General features: G+C 50.8%; 1 protein-coding gene and 1 pseudogene across 3 annotated transcripts in view; one reads left to right on the plus strand and one right to left on the minus strand.

Annotated features, from left to right (window-relative positions):
• Positions 1-11,823, minus strand: part of LOC102882998 — a 57,240-nt pseudogene extending 45,417 nt beyond the window's left edge.
• The window catches only part of ACOT11 (acyl-CoA thioesterase 11), a 45,012-nt gene that overhangs the window by 5,685 nt on the left and 25,043 nt on the right, over positions 1-14,284 (plus strand). Inside the window, exon 2 of one of the 3 annotated variants that reach the window (XM_025052073.1) lies at positions 8,934-9,023. The exons of 1 other annotated variant lie outside the window; for it this stretch is intronic. The gene's annotated coding sequence lies outside the window, so the exon portion shown is untranslated. Of the gene's footprint in view, positions 1-8,933; positions 9,024-10,493; positions 10,635-14,284 lie in introns of those variants that run through there. One more of the 3 variants, XM_025052074.1, reaches the window with a different exon arrangement.

The raw sequence follows: 14,284 nt of genomic DNA on the forward strand, positions 1-14,284 counted from the left end.
GGGAGGTCTGTGTGTGTTTCTGCCAGGGCGTCTGAACTCCGTGGCTGTGCAGTGTTTAACTTTCAGATTCAGGGCTCAAAGGCTATGGAGTTGATAGCCGTTACAGGGCTTGGGGTGTGTGTGCAAGTGAGTGTGACAGGGTGAAGCCTGGTGTTCTTGGGGACTAAAACCTCTTTGGGAGAGCAAGTATAGGACCAAGTGAGCGTTGCTGGAAACTGGTCCTGCAAGGTGACCTTGCAGAGAACAATTCCCCAAAACCTGTTAACAGGGACTTTGGAGCTGAGATTAAATACTGAGACACCAGACAGACCCAAGAGCTCAGCCAGCTTTTGATTTGGTGAACAGAGAAAGGTTCAAGACAGACTGGCAGAAGTGTGCTGGGAGTAGAGTGTGTCCTTTGAGGTTATTTTTGGAGAAAGACTTTTTAAAAGGGACAAATAAAGAAATCTCTTATTTATCTCCTCCCCCCATCTGTATGACTGCCATTTTATAGGAGATAACGATACCCTTTTATAGCACAAATCCATACATAGTGCTGACATGCTAGGCACCAGACCATACATATAACTCCTTCAGTTCTCTGTAGAGTTATCATCCCCATATCCCAAATGAGGAAACGGGCTCAGAGAGGTTGAGTTACTGGCCCAGGATCACACTAGTAGGAAGTGGCAGAGCTGGGATTTGAACTCAGGCAATCTGGCTCCAGGGTTTTAGCTCACAGGGAACCTGAGGCTCATCCTGAGGAAAGCCCAGAGATTCTGACCCACACGTCCTGACTCGGAGCCCAGTTAGCATTCTGTTTCTTCTTGATGTCCCTCACTTCCTACTGAGTCTAGGAGTGGAGGTGGGTGTGGGGTGTGGAAGTTGGGCCCACAAGGTGACACCAGCGACCTCATGCTGGCTGAGAACACTCTGGTCTGGATGGCTACCTTTGGACTGTTGCCCAGGTGACAGGTCACCTTGGACTTGAATTCCTCCTGAATTTTCTTAGTTCTCCGGGAATACAGGAGGGTTGCAGACTGTTTTCTGGGTTGTTACCAAAGCTATTTTTAATGAACAGCAAGCAATCCAAAAAACCCTACCGAACTCTCTTCACTGGGGACTAGAAAACCGGGAGCGGAAGGGAGGCCTCAGATAACCATAGGCCCTCATCAGTATCCTTTGTTTCTGCAGGCACTGGGTGTTTCGGAGTCAGAATGTTCTGGCTTTTACCCACCACTGGGTACCCAGCAAACGCTGCACAGTGAGTGAGTGAGTGAGTGAGTGAGTGAGTGAGTGAATGAATGAACAAGGTGGTGAGTCTGCTGCCAAGCTGAGGTAGGGGGCTAGCAGAGCACTGAGTGCCTGTTCATTGGTGCTGGAAAGGTTCCCTGTCCAGTCTCTCTCAGTGGAAACCCCATCCAAGGGTCAGTCTATACTGGGCACTGAGTCCCACACTCCTGGGCTGGCAGGGTACCGCTGGCACTCTAGTGGGAGGCTGGGAGGCTGGGTATCTCTGCTCAGCCTGAATTCTAGCCTGGCTCAGCAACCACTGGGGCCCAGGAACCTTGTTTACCCCAGAAATGAGGATGGGGCTGTTCGTGCCAGTTCCCCTGAGAAGCCCTGTGCCCGAGCAGTGCCGCCGACAGGGTGGTTAAAGGTTAGAAACAGCGCTGTTGTCTGTGCACATGCTCATGCGCCCACAGACCTACACGCTGCTCCACACCCCTTGGGTGACCCCCTGCTTCACCCTGAACCTGTGGACAACTGGAGGTGCTCTTCTCTACCCAGCCCCACAGCCTCATTAGGGGTCTAGTTCAGAGTGTGGGGAGGTTGAGGGCACAACGTTTGGTCACCCTGGATTAGAATGTTATCTTTACCCCATTGCTCATTCATAACCTTGGACTAGGTGCTCCCCCTCTCTGGCTATCCCTGAGGTCCCCAACCAGCCTTAACATCCTAGGGGGCTGGACAGTTGTGAAGGGTTTGTGCATCACCTTGAGGTTGGTCCTGATGGTGAAAGGCAGGGGCCATCTACCTTGAGGATCTCACTGTGTGGAGGTAGAGGGGAGGCCCGTAGTCATAAAATGACGTGTATCCATCATATAGTAGGAATGCAAAAGCTACTGAATGAATGAATGACAATGGTAGCACAGAAGGGGGCTAAAGTGGTCCTAGAAGGCTTCCTGGAGGAAGAGGCGAGACTTGGCCATTTAGCTTTGGCCTATTTAAGAGCCACATTTGAACCCCAGTCTCAGCTGTGGGCAGACACCCGTAGTGCTTAGTCTCCTCTGGAGGCTCTTCTTTACCTTTCAAAACCTGGCTTAGCCATCATTTCCCCTTCAAGTCCCCATCCTGCCTACCCCCAAATTAATGGTGTTTCCTCAGGATGTTGTCCTGACTTTAGTTGTTTCCTCCACAGGGATTAGCATGTGTCAGGTGCTGAATGCATTGTGATGAACCTAGGCTGGTGTATGGAGCTGACAGCTAATGACAGAGACACAGTGAAAAGGCGGTCAAAGAAATGCACAAGGAAAATCTGTGCTAAGTGCTGTAAGAGGAGTGAATGTGACATAAGAAGTGTCAGCTATATGCCAAGCATGCATGAATTCAGTTATTCCTTATAACAACACTGAAGTAGATGAGGGTATCGTGCCCATATTTAAGATGAAACTGAGACAACTGAGACAGAGATGTTAAGTAACTTGCCCAAGGTCACACAGCTAGTGAGTGGAACCGCTGAGATTAAACTGAGGCTATCTGGAGAACAGAGAACTGTTAGGGAATAATGAGAGAGGTCAGGGGAGAGCTCTCTGAGCAGGTGACAACTGAGCAGAAACCTAGCAGCCGAGAAGGAGGCAGCTATGGAAGGAGCTGAGGGAAGAGCATTACAGGCAGAGGGAACAGCATTCATTTGCGGGCTCCGAGGTGAGGGGAGTTTGGTGCCTCTGAGCTGCTGAATGGAGGCTAGTGTGGCTTGGAGTGGAGCGAGTGAGGGCAGAGCAGCTGAAAGGAGCTGAGACATGGCTGCCATGTGCTGCGGGCTGGGTGTGTGGGTCCTGTAGGCAAGGTCTGGGGTTTAGAATGTGGTATGTTGTATCGTCCTGCCACTAGACTGTGTTCTCCTTGAGGACTCTCTGGCCCTCCAGGCTTGGTGCCAAGGTATGCAGTCCCTGCACGCTGAGCTCAGGAACCTAGGAAAACACATCATCATGGTTCCTCTCCTCTGGATGGCCAGAACCTTGAAGGTCCCAGCCACATTCCCATCTACCCAGAGCCCCCATAACAGGGAGGTGGACAATAGGATCAGGTCCCTGGTACAGATAAGGCATGGAGAAGCGAAATGATGTTCCTAGGCCTGTACAGCTGGCAAGGGACTCAGAACCTTTATCTAGGGGTCTAGGACCCTTTTCAAGCCTCTGTCTTGACCAGGAAGGCATCTGGAGCCTCTGTGTACCCAGAATATGGTCTTACTGTGTGTCACACTCAGACCCACCCCCTCCTAGTCTCCGTTGCCCATCGTCATATACTGACGATGCAGAGCCAGGGCTACCTGCCTCCCTCCACCTTGCACACACCAGCCTCAAGGAAGGCTGCCCTTGTGCCTTTTACCTGTACCTGGTCCAGGTGAGGCAGAACTGGCATCCCTGGAGCCTCTGGATGGTGCCTCACTGCTCTGCCCCACAGTGTAAGTGTCCAGGGAGCTGCCTTGCAGACACTAACTAACTTCACCCCTATAAGCCTCAGTTTCCTCATCTGTGAACTAGGCCTGTTCCTATACAATGCTCTTGTTAGATCATTGGCAAGATGAAAGACTTAGGAGGAGGAACATAGAACTTGGCACATAATCGGCCATGGTGAATGTCGGTTCTTTTCTTTTCATCTCATCTGTACTTCAGTTTCCTCAATGGGTCAATGACAGGGTTGGCTGTCCGACGAGATGGTAAAAGACAGCTTCTGTTGGGTGCCTGTTAAGTGTCAGGCATATTTAAACTTCCCATCAGCTCTGCCAGGCTACTGGTGTTCATCTGGCTTTATAGATAAGAAAACCAAGGCTCTGGCATTGACCTGCTTTGAACTAGTTAAAGAATTCCAAGTCTTGTCTTAGGGTACTAAGCTGCACCTGGGCAGGGGCCCTGGTGCTGTAGCTCTTCTCCTTGTCCTGGGCTGACCTGGCTGAGCTGAGGAACTGACACTGTTGCCTTGTGCCTGCTCTGTCCTGTGGCTCCAGGGACAGATGGTGCTGGCAGCTGGGTCCTCTGCCAGCTCCCTGGCTGTGGGCCTGTGTGCTCCTGCCATTCCCCAGGAGCAGCTTCCTTTTGGCTAGGAGGTGGCATTAAGGCAGTGATGGAAAGGACCAGAGTCTGGTGCTTTGGGGACACAGGCATGAGTCACGCTAGACCTGTCCTCAGGTGCCCCAAGCTGATGAGGAGACAGAGAGAGGAACAAACTGATGATGACAGCAGCGTGGCCAGGCTGTGACAGAGAGAAGCCCAGAGGTAGCTCCTCGCAGTTTAAGGGTAGAGCAGGCTCCCTAGAAGAGGTGATGAGTTAGACGTGAAAGCTTTTCCAGGTCAGGAAGCATGGTCAGAGCCACTCGTGCATGAGATGTGGGAAAGAGCCTGTTCTACAAGGACTGGGGAGAGAATTTGTCAGTGACCCCTTGAGGGCAATATGTATGTCCTGTCCTGGGCTTCTTCAATAGTAATAATTTGACCTCAGCAAATCAGACATTAATTAATGTCAGTAGACATTAAATATTAAGCATCTCTTGATTGTGGTAATCATTTCACAATGCATATGTATATCGAAACATCACATTGTGCAACCTAAATATCTACAAGTTTTATTTGTCGATCATCTCTCAATAGAATTGGAAAAAAAAATTATGTAGTGAGGCACTGAGACTCTACAGGTGCATGGGACTTGGCCCCTGTCCTCAAGGAGTTTAGTGTGTCCTCCTGTGTGTACCTACTTTACAATCTAGGAAGCACGTGTACCTGCTTTACCTGGTATGGTTGTCCAAAAGCCCAGAGAGTCAGCAGGCTGGCTGGCAGCACCTCCCCTGTGGCCCCTCACTTGGGATAAGATGCTCACTGCAGGTGGTGGTGCCAAACCCCAGGTCTCTCTACTCCTTGGCATCCTCCTCTAGACAATGGGAGTGGCAGTTACAACAGGCTGTGATCCGCCCCAGGGGTGCGGCCAGTCAGGTATGGCCCTGCTCCCAGTCCTGGAAACTGGTCAGAGGTTGGAAGGGGAGTGGCCCTTGAGCCTTCCTAAAGCAGCCTGAGGTTTCCAGCACACTCCAGGGCTGAGCTGAACCAGGTGGGTCTCTATTTCCTTTTGATTCCTTAGGGAGGGTGTGGAAAGACCCTTCTCTGGGGATATGGTCCCCAGGAGCTGAGGGAGGGATAGGTGGGTGGTCTGGAGTCAGAAGACTCTAGCTGGCTCTTATCTAGTTGGTAGGGGCTACCACTTTCCCAGCCTGTTTCCTCTTCTGTAACATGGGGACACAGGAGAAATAATGGTCCCTGTCACCTGAGTCTGCCTTGTGCGAAGCAGGTTAGCTCCATGCTGGCATTTATACAGAGAAGATGAATTTCAAGAGATTGAATGGCATGCCTACAGGCCTTAAGAGCAGTGGGGTATGTGGGAATGGGGGCCTGGAGAGAGGAAAGGGCCTGAGGGTTAAATGACTTTGAGGCAAGGAGAGGGACCCTCCCCTGAAGAGAGTGGGGGAAGGGGGCAAGAATAGCATTGTCCGCCCGCCCCCCTTCCCCGCACCACTCCACTCCTTACCCTGAGGGCCTCCTGGGGCTCTGAGTTTACCTGGCCTCTACCCACCCTACTCTGCTTTTGAAGATAAAAGGAGAGCTTCCGGGCAGCCGCGCTAAGAGATATGTCTCACTGAGCAAGCTGGTTCTCAGCTAGGCAGTCGAGAAGCTGAGAGAGACTTCTGAACCTGCTTGGCCCTGTGGATAGGCTGCTCTGGGATAATGACAGGTGGGATGAACTGGTCAGCTTTTCTTCCTGTCACCTGAAAGGCAGGAGTGATGAGAGGCAACCCATGGAGGGTCTTCAAAGTGCTAGAAGTCCTGAGGGCTGGTGACTGGATCTCCTTCAGGGCTGGTGTCCCCCCAGCACGACCCCTGCCAGGCTCTGGAGTCAGGGAACCGAAGACCAATCTCTCATCTGTCTTTTACTGGCCATATGTCCTTGGGTGGCTCGTTCCATGTTCCCTGTCTGAGTTTCCTTTTCCTCAACCACAGAATGAGGACTCTTGCTTCAGAGTGGAGTTGAGAATTAAAGGACCCCAAAGGATGAGTGAGGCCTGGCACACAGAAAGTGCACAATAATTGACAGTCATCAATTTCTAAAAAAGGATCTTTGAGCTTTTGCAAGGGCAGTTCTTGGGCAGCCCTTGTGTTGTAGCAGCTTTCTGGCTCAGGAGGACCCCTTTCCTACGGGCTCTGTCCCATTAGCAGACAAATGAGCTCTAGTACCTCCTAGCATCCAGGCAAACTACACCTCTCCCCTGTCCCCAGGTCCCCTTCCAACTCCTCTCTTGTTTCTTTGCTCCCCTTTCCCACAAAAATCTCCAAAAGAGTATTATGTGGTCCCTGCTTTCACTTCTTTATATCTCCTGTGTTCCCTAATCCCCCGTGACTGGACTCCTCTCTCGCTCTGCCCTCCCTCCCACTCCCTTACCTTCAATTCTCAGCACCCTGGATCTGCAGGTGCCTGTCCTTCTGGAGACCCACCCTTTCCTGGTTCTCCTCCCATGTTGCCCAATGCTCCTTCTCAGTCCTCTGCAGGCCCCTCCTCCCACCCAACCTTTCAATAGCTGTCTTTGCTCTCGCCTTGGATGTCTGTTCTAGTTACTACACTGTGTGACAAACTACTCCCAAACTTAGTGGCTTAAAACAAGAACCATTTTATTACATCTTGAGATTTTGTGGGTCAGCAATTCGGGCAGGGCTTGGCTGGGTGACTCTTCTGCTCTCCGTGGCACTGATGGAGGTTACTTGGTAGTATTCAGCTGGCAGATGGGCAGGACAAGGGAGTCTGAGGTATTGTCACTGGTATCTGGCCTGTTGGCATAGCCAGAAGGTTGGGCTAGCTGGGACTGTCATTCCCAGCACCCAGATGGAGCTTGGAGCTTTTTCATACAATGGACTCAGGGTGATCAGACTTCTCACCTCACCTTGCAACTGGCTTCACCGCAGCAAGAGTTCTAAGAGGCCTGGGTGGAAGCTGCCAGGATTCTCATGATCTAGCTTCAGAAGTCACCAGTTGAAATATCACTATGGGCGACTACCCAGACTCAAGGCTCCAGAGGGGATTAGACCTGACCTGTCGTAGAGAAGCAAAGAATTGGCAGCAATATTTGACTGATTGCAAGTGCTGTGGATCTTAAATGCCCATATGCCCTCATGTCTCCAGGTGCCGCCTCTTCTCCAGTGAGCTCTAACCTTGAGCATTCATTTGCTTCCTTGACATCTCTCTTTAGTGTTTAATAGGATCTCAAAAATTCTTGATTCTACCCCCTCCTTATTTCTCCCTTGGTCTCTCCCAACTCAGTAAGCAGCACCATGTGGCATCCACCTGCCATTTGTCTAAAGCCCGAGTCCTCCCTGCACTGCCCCCGTTCTCTTGCTCTCACAGGTGGAATCCATCAGCAAGTTGTGCTGGCTCCACCTCCCAGGTACTCCCTGGGGCCGTCACCTCTCTGGTCTCCAGTGTTACTAGCCCAGCCCAGGCTCCATCATCTCTCCTTGGACTGCAGTGGCCCACTGAGGAGTCTCCTTGCTTCTTCCCTCTCCCTGAAATCCATCCTCACACAACAGCAGAGTGATCTTAAAATGCCAGGTCAGGTCACCTACCTCCCTACTTACAGCCTCCAGTTCTTCCCATCACACTTGGAATAAAATCCAAACTCCACTGGGACCTACAAAGCCTTGGGTGACAAGGGCCCTGCCTTTTCCCTTGACTTCATGACCTACTGTGCTCCACTCCCTGACAATGCTCCAGCCACCCTGACCACCCTGCTGTTCCTCCGGCAGCCAAGCTTGTCCTCATCCTTCTTTGAAATCTTTGCACCTTTTGTTTCTCTACCTGGAACCCTGTGCCCCCAGAGCCTTGAAAAATCACTCCTTCTTGTCATTCATTCAGATCTTGGCTGTGAAGCTTCTTTGATTACCCAACCTAAATTAGCCTTCCCTGTCCACCACCTTCTCTTTTTGTCACATCCGCTGTTTTTTTCTTGTAGCACTTTTCATTCCCTAAAATGATCTTGCTTTTTTGTTTGTTGACTGTCTATAAGAGAAGAGTCTGTGTCTTGTTCGATGCTATAGTCCCAGCACCTTGAAGAAATGAACGAGAGTTTTAAAAAGGATCGGTGTTGATCCCCAGCCAGAACTGGCTTCTTTCTAAACTTGTCCACCCCATCTGGTCTTGGTTTTATACATGACTATGACCTTTCCTGTCCTCTGACCCAGTTAGCCCTTAGATCTGCAGCCAGAGGTGCGTCACCTAGGCTACATGTTGCCCAGCCCCTCACTGTCCCTCATGGGGCCTGGTTGTCCTGTGCCACTCCCTGTTCTCTCTGTTCCCCTTCATAGGTCTGGGCCTCATGCTGCCTGCCACGTACTAGCGGTGTCTCCTCCCCACCACTAAATCTTTCCTGCCTTAAACACATCCCCACCCCTCACCACAGCGGAAGACTTCAGTACCACAGGGTGCCCATTTGGTTACAGCAAGAGTTGTCACTGTTGAGCTGTGGACAGGTGAAATCATGTGGCTTGTTTTTTTCATAAACAACCACTAAGCTAGAGCTACCCCAGCATGTATATAACTTAAAGCAAAATGACTGCAACGGAAAAATATATATGCAGCCTAATACCATGAATCCTGTTTATTTTCATCTGCTTGGTTTTACGTTTGTTACGTTTCAGGTTGCCATCTATGACCTGGCATATCTTCATTCAAGCCATTTGATCAAATGTTGAGCAGACAAATGTCAGTCCACTGGTGACACCTCTCAGGTTCGATTTAACATGTTTACTGAGCACTTACAAAGTTCTGGATTTATGCAAATGAAAAATGTGCAAAATATGCCTATTCCTGCCCCAATGATCTCTTTCCTTATGCTTGGAAGGCCTTGTTTCCAGTGATCTGGAGCTGGTTTCTAGTGATCGCCACCTTTTATTCCAAGAAGTCATTTCCTTCGTGAGGGGTCTTAAGCCTTTCTGTCACATCTACTTAAGGCCCAGCAGTTCCTGAGTCTGGTTAGACTGTATATGGACATCTGTGGGAGGCCTCTGTGGAGTTCCTCAAAATCCTTTCTGTTCAGCATCTTGGTTCATGGCTGAAATGAAGCCCCGGTGCTAGACAGATTGTCCCCCACTGCTGCTGGGAGCTTCCCCAAAGTTCCGCTGTCTGTCTGAAGGTGGGCCTTCATCCTCAGGCTTGGCAAGGGCTCTGCGAGGGCTGCCTGGATGGTCATGATGGGTGTCTCTTATCCCCAGAGACCTGTGCAGGCCCTTCCTGGCTCTGATGATTTCCTGTGTCATTTATAATGCCTTGCTTTTTAACAACGTGAAGAGCTGACACTTTTTGAGCAGTTTAAAGGGTCTGATCCTATTCTAACTACCTTGCACATAGAATCTCATTGAATCCTCTCTATGATATTTTTATTCCCATTTTATAGATATGGAAAGTGAGGTTGAGAGTGGCTTAAGTAAATGGCTTATGGTTACCCAGGGAGATGGACAGGGCTAGGATTCCAAGCGGATTTGTCTTCTGTTGCCCTCTTGTCAGCCCCTTGGGCCTTCTGTTTTTTACCTTCTCTCTCTGTGCCCTGATCATCATTTCTTCAGCAAAGCTCTCCCGTGGGCTCAGATTCCTCTGAGACAGTATAGGGCGCATAGGGGTGGAGGTGGGACTAGGACAGGTAACCTGCAGCCAGAGAACTTGAGGCTGAGGGAAGGACCTGGAGTGTGTGTGGTAAGCACCCTGTGGAGAGCCATCCATCTACCTTGCTCTGCTCAGGTCATTGGCCCTTGCCGGAGATGGGCTGGGCCAGCCTGGGTCGTACCCTTAAGCCTGGTGACTCCAGGCCTTAGAAGCAGCCCCTTGAGAGTAGGCATCTCCTTGTTAGGCCTCGTTCTAAGGCCTGGTCCACTCCTCACATAGGGTAAGGGAATGCGTTCATGGATGTCACAATCCAGCTCTGCTTTGGAATGGTTTCTTGAACACTTTGTGGGAAAAAGTTGGCATGTTGTTCAAGGGAAAGCTGAATGTGGCGGGACAGAAGACAAGGAGGACTGTAGACCTGGGCAGGCAGGAGAACTGGGGATGTCTGGGGCCTTGGGGAGTGTGGGGGAGGTCAGCCCCAAGGTGCTGCCCAAAGGGCTGGGTCCCACAGGAAGGGAAGGGGTCTCACAGGAAGGGAAGGGGTCCCACAAGAGGTGGGATGCGGGGAAGATACCAACCCTCAACAGGAGGGGCCTGCAGGGACTGGAGAAGTGCTGGGCCTCCAGGGGGCCACCCTACGTGCTGCCAGCTTCCTGGGGCAGGAAGTCCCAGCTGCGGCCAGAACCCTGCGGGGCTGAGAGGAGCAGCTGAGGCCTGAGGAATGTGTACAGTCTGGGAAGGTGAGAGAGCCCCTTTCCTTTCCTGCTTCTCTTACTTCCCTCCAGAGAGAGAGAGAGAGAGAGAGAGAGGGAGAGAGAGAGAAATTTTCTCCTCTCTTTTACTTCCTGTGTTCCCTACCAGCCTCTGTTATTTGACCACATGGTTTTTCTAATCTCCGTCTCTCTTTCCCCTCCCTCCCTCTCTCTTACTTCCTCTGTTCCCTACCAGCCTCTATTATTTGACCACACGGTTTTTCTAATCTCCGTCTCTCTTTCCCCTCCCTCTGTTTCCCTTCTGTCTCTCTTTCTCTGTCTCTGTCACCTTTTTCTTCTCCTTTCCCTCTTCTCATTCTCTCCCTCTCCCATGCCCTCCTAAAGGGGACTTGTGATGCCTGTAGCCGTTGTTTCCAGCTCCAAGGTTAAACAGGGTTGTTGGCAGGGTGACAGGGCCTGACCTATCACCTGGCCACTTGTTGCCATGGTGACCCAGAGGCAGTGTCAGGCAGCTGCCTTGGCTGTCTGACAGGGAAGGCAGGAAGGACTCTGATGAAGAGAGAGGCTGAGCCTGTTCTTCACAGTTCCTGAAAGGCCCAGCTCACTACCAGGAGCAACATCATGGGGGTGTTGCCTGTGAATGTGAGTTTCAGGCTGGGTGCTATCAGAGTAGCTCCCCTGAGGGGCCACGTATACTATCAGAGTGATTGGGGCCCATAAGATTTAGGTTTACACTGCCTGTGTGCAGACCTCTCCTGTCTCTTTGTAGCATCTGCTGGAGGTAGGGGGTGGGAGGTGGCAAACAGCCCCAAAAGAGGAAGCCACAAGGAGGCAGCTGGCAGCGCTACGGAGAATGGTGGGGGGATGGGAATGAAGAATCTGATAGGAAGACCTGTTCTTCAGTGGCAGGGTCTGCATCAGTAGGGAGTGAGCCCCCGGTCTCTGGGAGGTTTCCTGAGAGCTGAGAATTTACGAACTACAGTGTTCAGCTCACAGACAGCTTACAGTTTTCTTCTGATGGTGGCCACCTGATAGGCTTCTGGGCCTTGAGCATCCAGTAGGACAGGTAGGAGGTACTGATAGCATCACTGTTTCCTGCAGAGGACTTGAGGGTGGGCAGGGAGGGGAACGTCCCTATACGGGTCCCGGCCCGGCATGTGTGGTGAGGAGGGGCCTTGCCTGGCACGAATGCCTGGGTTGCAGCGTTGACCACCATGCCTATCAGGCAAGAGAGCCGAACAGCCTCAGGCTTTGAGTTGCTGTGTGATTGTGTGTGTGCACGCGCGCGTGTGTGCAAGTTACTTCCCCTTTTGGAGTCTCTTTTCTACAAAATGAGAATACTAACAACATTCATCTGTTAGTGCCGTGTGAAGATTGAACAAGATAATGCAAAGAAAGTGCTTAGCACAGTGCCTGGCACGTATTACATACTTAAGCGAGAGAAAGTGATCATTCTCAGTCTCACCTGCACACCTACACTTTCAGTTTTATAGATGAGGAAGCTGGGGCCAGGGAGATCGAAACAAAACAAAACAAAACAAAACAAAAACAAAACAAAACTTGCTCTCATCCCTTCAGTCGTTAGTTGTGGGGCATGTTGCTGGGACAGTACCCAAACAATACAAAGAAAAGGGAACGAGAGTGTTGGCTGCAGTTAATTTGAACCCCTGGCCCCACACAGCTAGTCCTTTGTCCTGCAGGCTCCACACACATGCCCACAGGCCCCTGCTGCCCTTCAGTGTAGCAGCACCTCCTAGGTCACCCCTTGTTCCATTGCTGTCTTCCCACCTAGACCCTGGCTCTGTGAGGAGCTTGTCCTCCTGGCCAGACCGCTGCAGTTTACAAAGCACTTTCCCTATGTCCCCTCCTTTGTGTCTCGGGACAGCTCTGCAAAGTACTTATTGGTATCATCTTACGGGTGAGGATATGGGGATGTGAGGGAGCTCTGTTGTCACCAAACACATGAATAACTGGTGGAGGTGGAAGCAAGTTGCTTGCCGCCCTGCATTTCTGAGGGTAGGTCTGGGGTTCCCATGCAGCCTACCCCACTCCAGAACCCACAGTCCCACGTTCCTCTCTTTCCACATTTCCACTTCCCCAAAGATGAGAAACGCAGGCTGCTGGGGCCTGTGGTGGTTTAGGAAAGACAAATCCCGGCCCAGCCCACTGCTCCACCCTCTCCAGCCTACTCACACGGATGCTTCCACGCTTGTCACAGCATGTCACAGCCAGGTGCCTTCAGTTCTGGGATCTCTTTTAATCTTCACACTACCCTCGGATGAGATGGGGTGACCGTGTCTGTCACAGTTTCTCAGTAACTCACCCAAGGTCTGCCTGACTCTAGCCCTTTCACTTGAGACCTTGGACAGAGAGCCTCCCGTGTCTCAGTCTCCCCAGCCATACAAGCAGGTAGTTGTAATCGATCTGTGAAGTCCTCCTCACTCTCATGGTGAAGGAAAGGGCTGCCATGTAGGTAGAGGTGGGAAACCTGTGCTTAAGCCCAGCTGTATGGTACAGAGTAGGGGAAGCTTGGACATGACTTGGGACTTTTCTGGGTTTAGGTCCCCTGTATACCTCACCAAGGATAACAGCTCAGATATGTGCCTTTGGGTCAGATGGGTTAGGAATGAGAAAGCAGGAAATGTCCTCTCCACCAACTCTGGCCCCTGGCAGCCTTCTTCGTGGGGCTGCGGGAGTTCTCTTGATGACTCAGGCTGAGGATAGGTGTCAGATTTCAGACAAGGTTATTTTTATCCTGGAGTTGGAGGGAGGCAGGTGATGTTCGGGGCACTCTATTCTAGAATGAGGTGAAGGGGCAGAGTGGGAGCTGGGCCTCTAGTGGGGAAGCTTGCTTGGCCTCATGGCCTGTACTCTTCCCGTGTACGTGGGGTGACATTGATGGGAATCAGGAACCCACTGAACAAGCTCATTCATTTGGTCTACAAACAGCCAGGCTCTGTGCCGGGTCCCGTGGACACCAGGAGTAGAGAGAGAGGGCTCCTGCCTGGTGGATCTTCTGGTCTGGTGTCAGTCAAATACAACTTCAACTAAATGAACGTTGTCGTTCATTACAGAGGGAAGGTACACAGTGCTTGGAACATGAGAATGAGGGAAGAGATAATGAAACTGGGAGATGAATAGGCATTGCAGAGGTGAAGAGAAGAGGGAAGGGTACTCTAGGCAGAGTGAATGGCACAGGCAAAGGCCCTGTGGTGGGGGGCGGCATGATGAGTATGAGGAATTGAAAGAAGCCCATGAGGCTGGGGTCACATGGTTTGAGCAAAACTGGAGGTTGGCAGTGGTCTGTGTGGGATCTTGGAGGACTTTTTTAAAAAACTTTTTGTTATTATTTTATATTACTTTGAGGTATACAGTTCAATGGTTAGACATTTATATAATTTATGACGTGATCCCCCAATTACTCTCGTACTCATCTGGCACTACACACAACTATTACAATAATATTGTCTGTATTCCTTATGCTATACTCTAACTCCCCCTGACTGTTTCGAAACTACTAATTTGTACTTCTTCATCCCTTCACTTTTTTATCCAGTCCCACAACTCCCTTTCTCTCTGGCAATCACCAGTTTTGTTCTCTGTATCTGTGAGTCTGTTTTCATTTAGTTTGTTCATTTCTTTTGTTCCTTAGATTCTACGTATAAGTATTTATCTTT

This window comes from Pteropus alecto, unplaced genomic scaffold (assembly GCF_000325575.1).
Source record: "Pteropus alecto unplaced genomic scaffold, ASM32557v1 scaffold25, whole genome shotgun sequence".
In the NCBI taxonomy this organism is placed as follows: domain Eukaryota; kingdom Metazoa; phylum Chordata; class Mammalia; order Chiroptera; family Pteropodidae; genus Pteropus; species Pteropus alecto.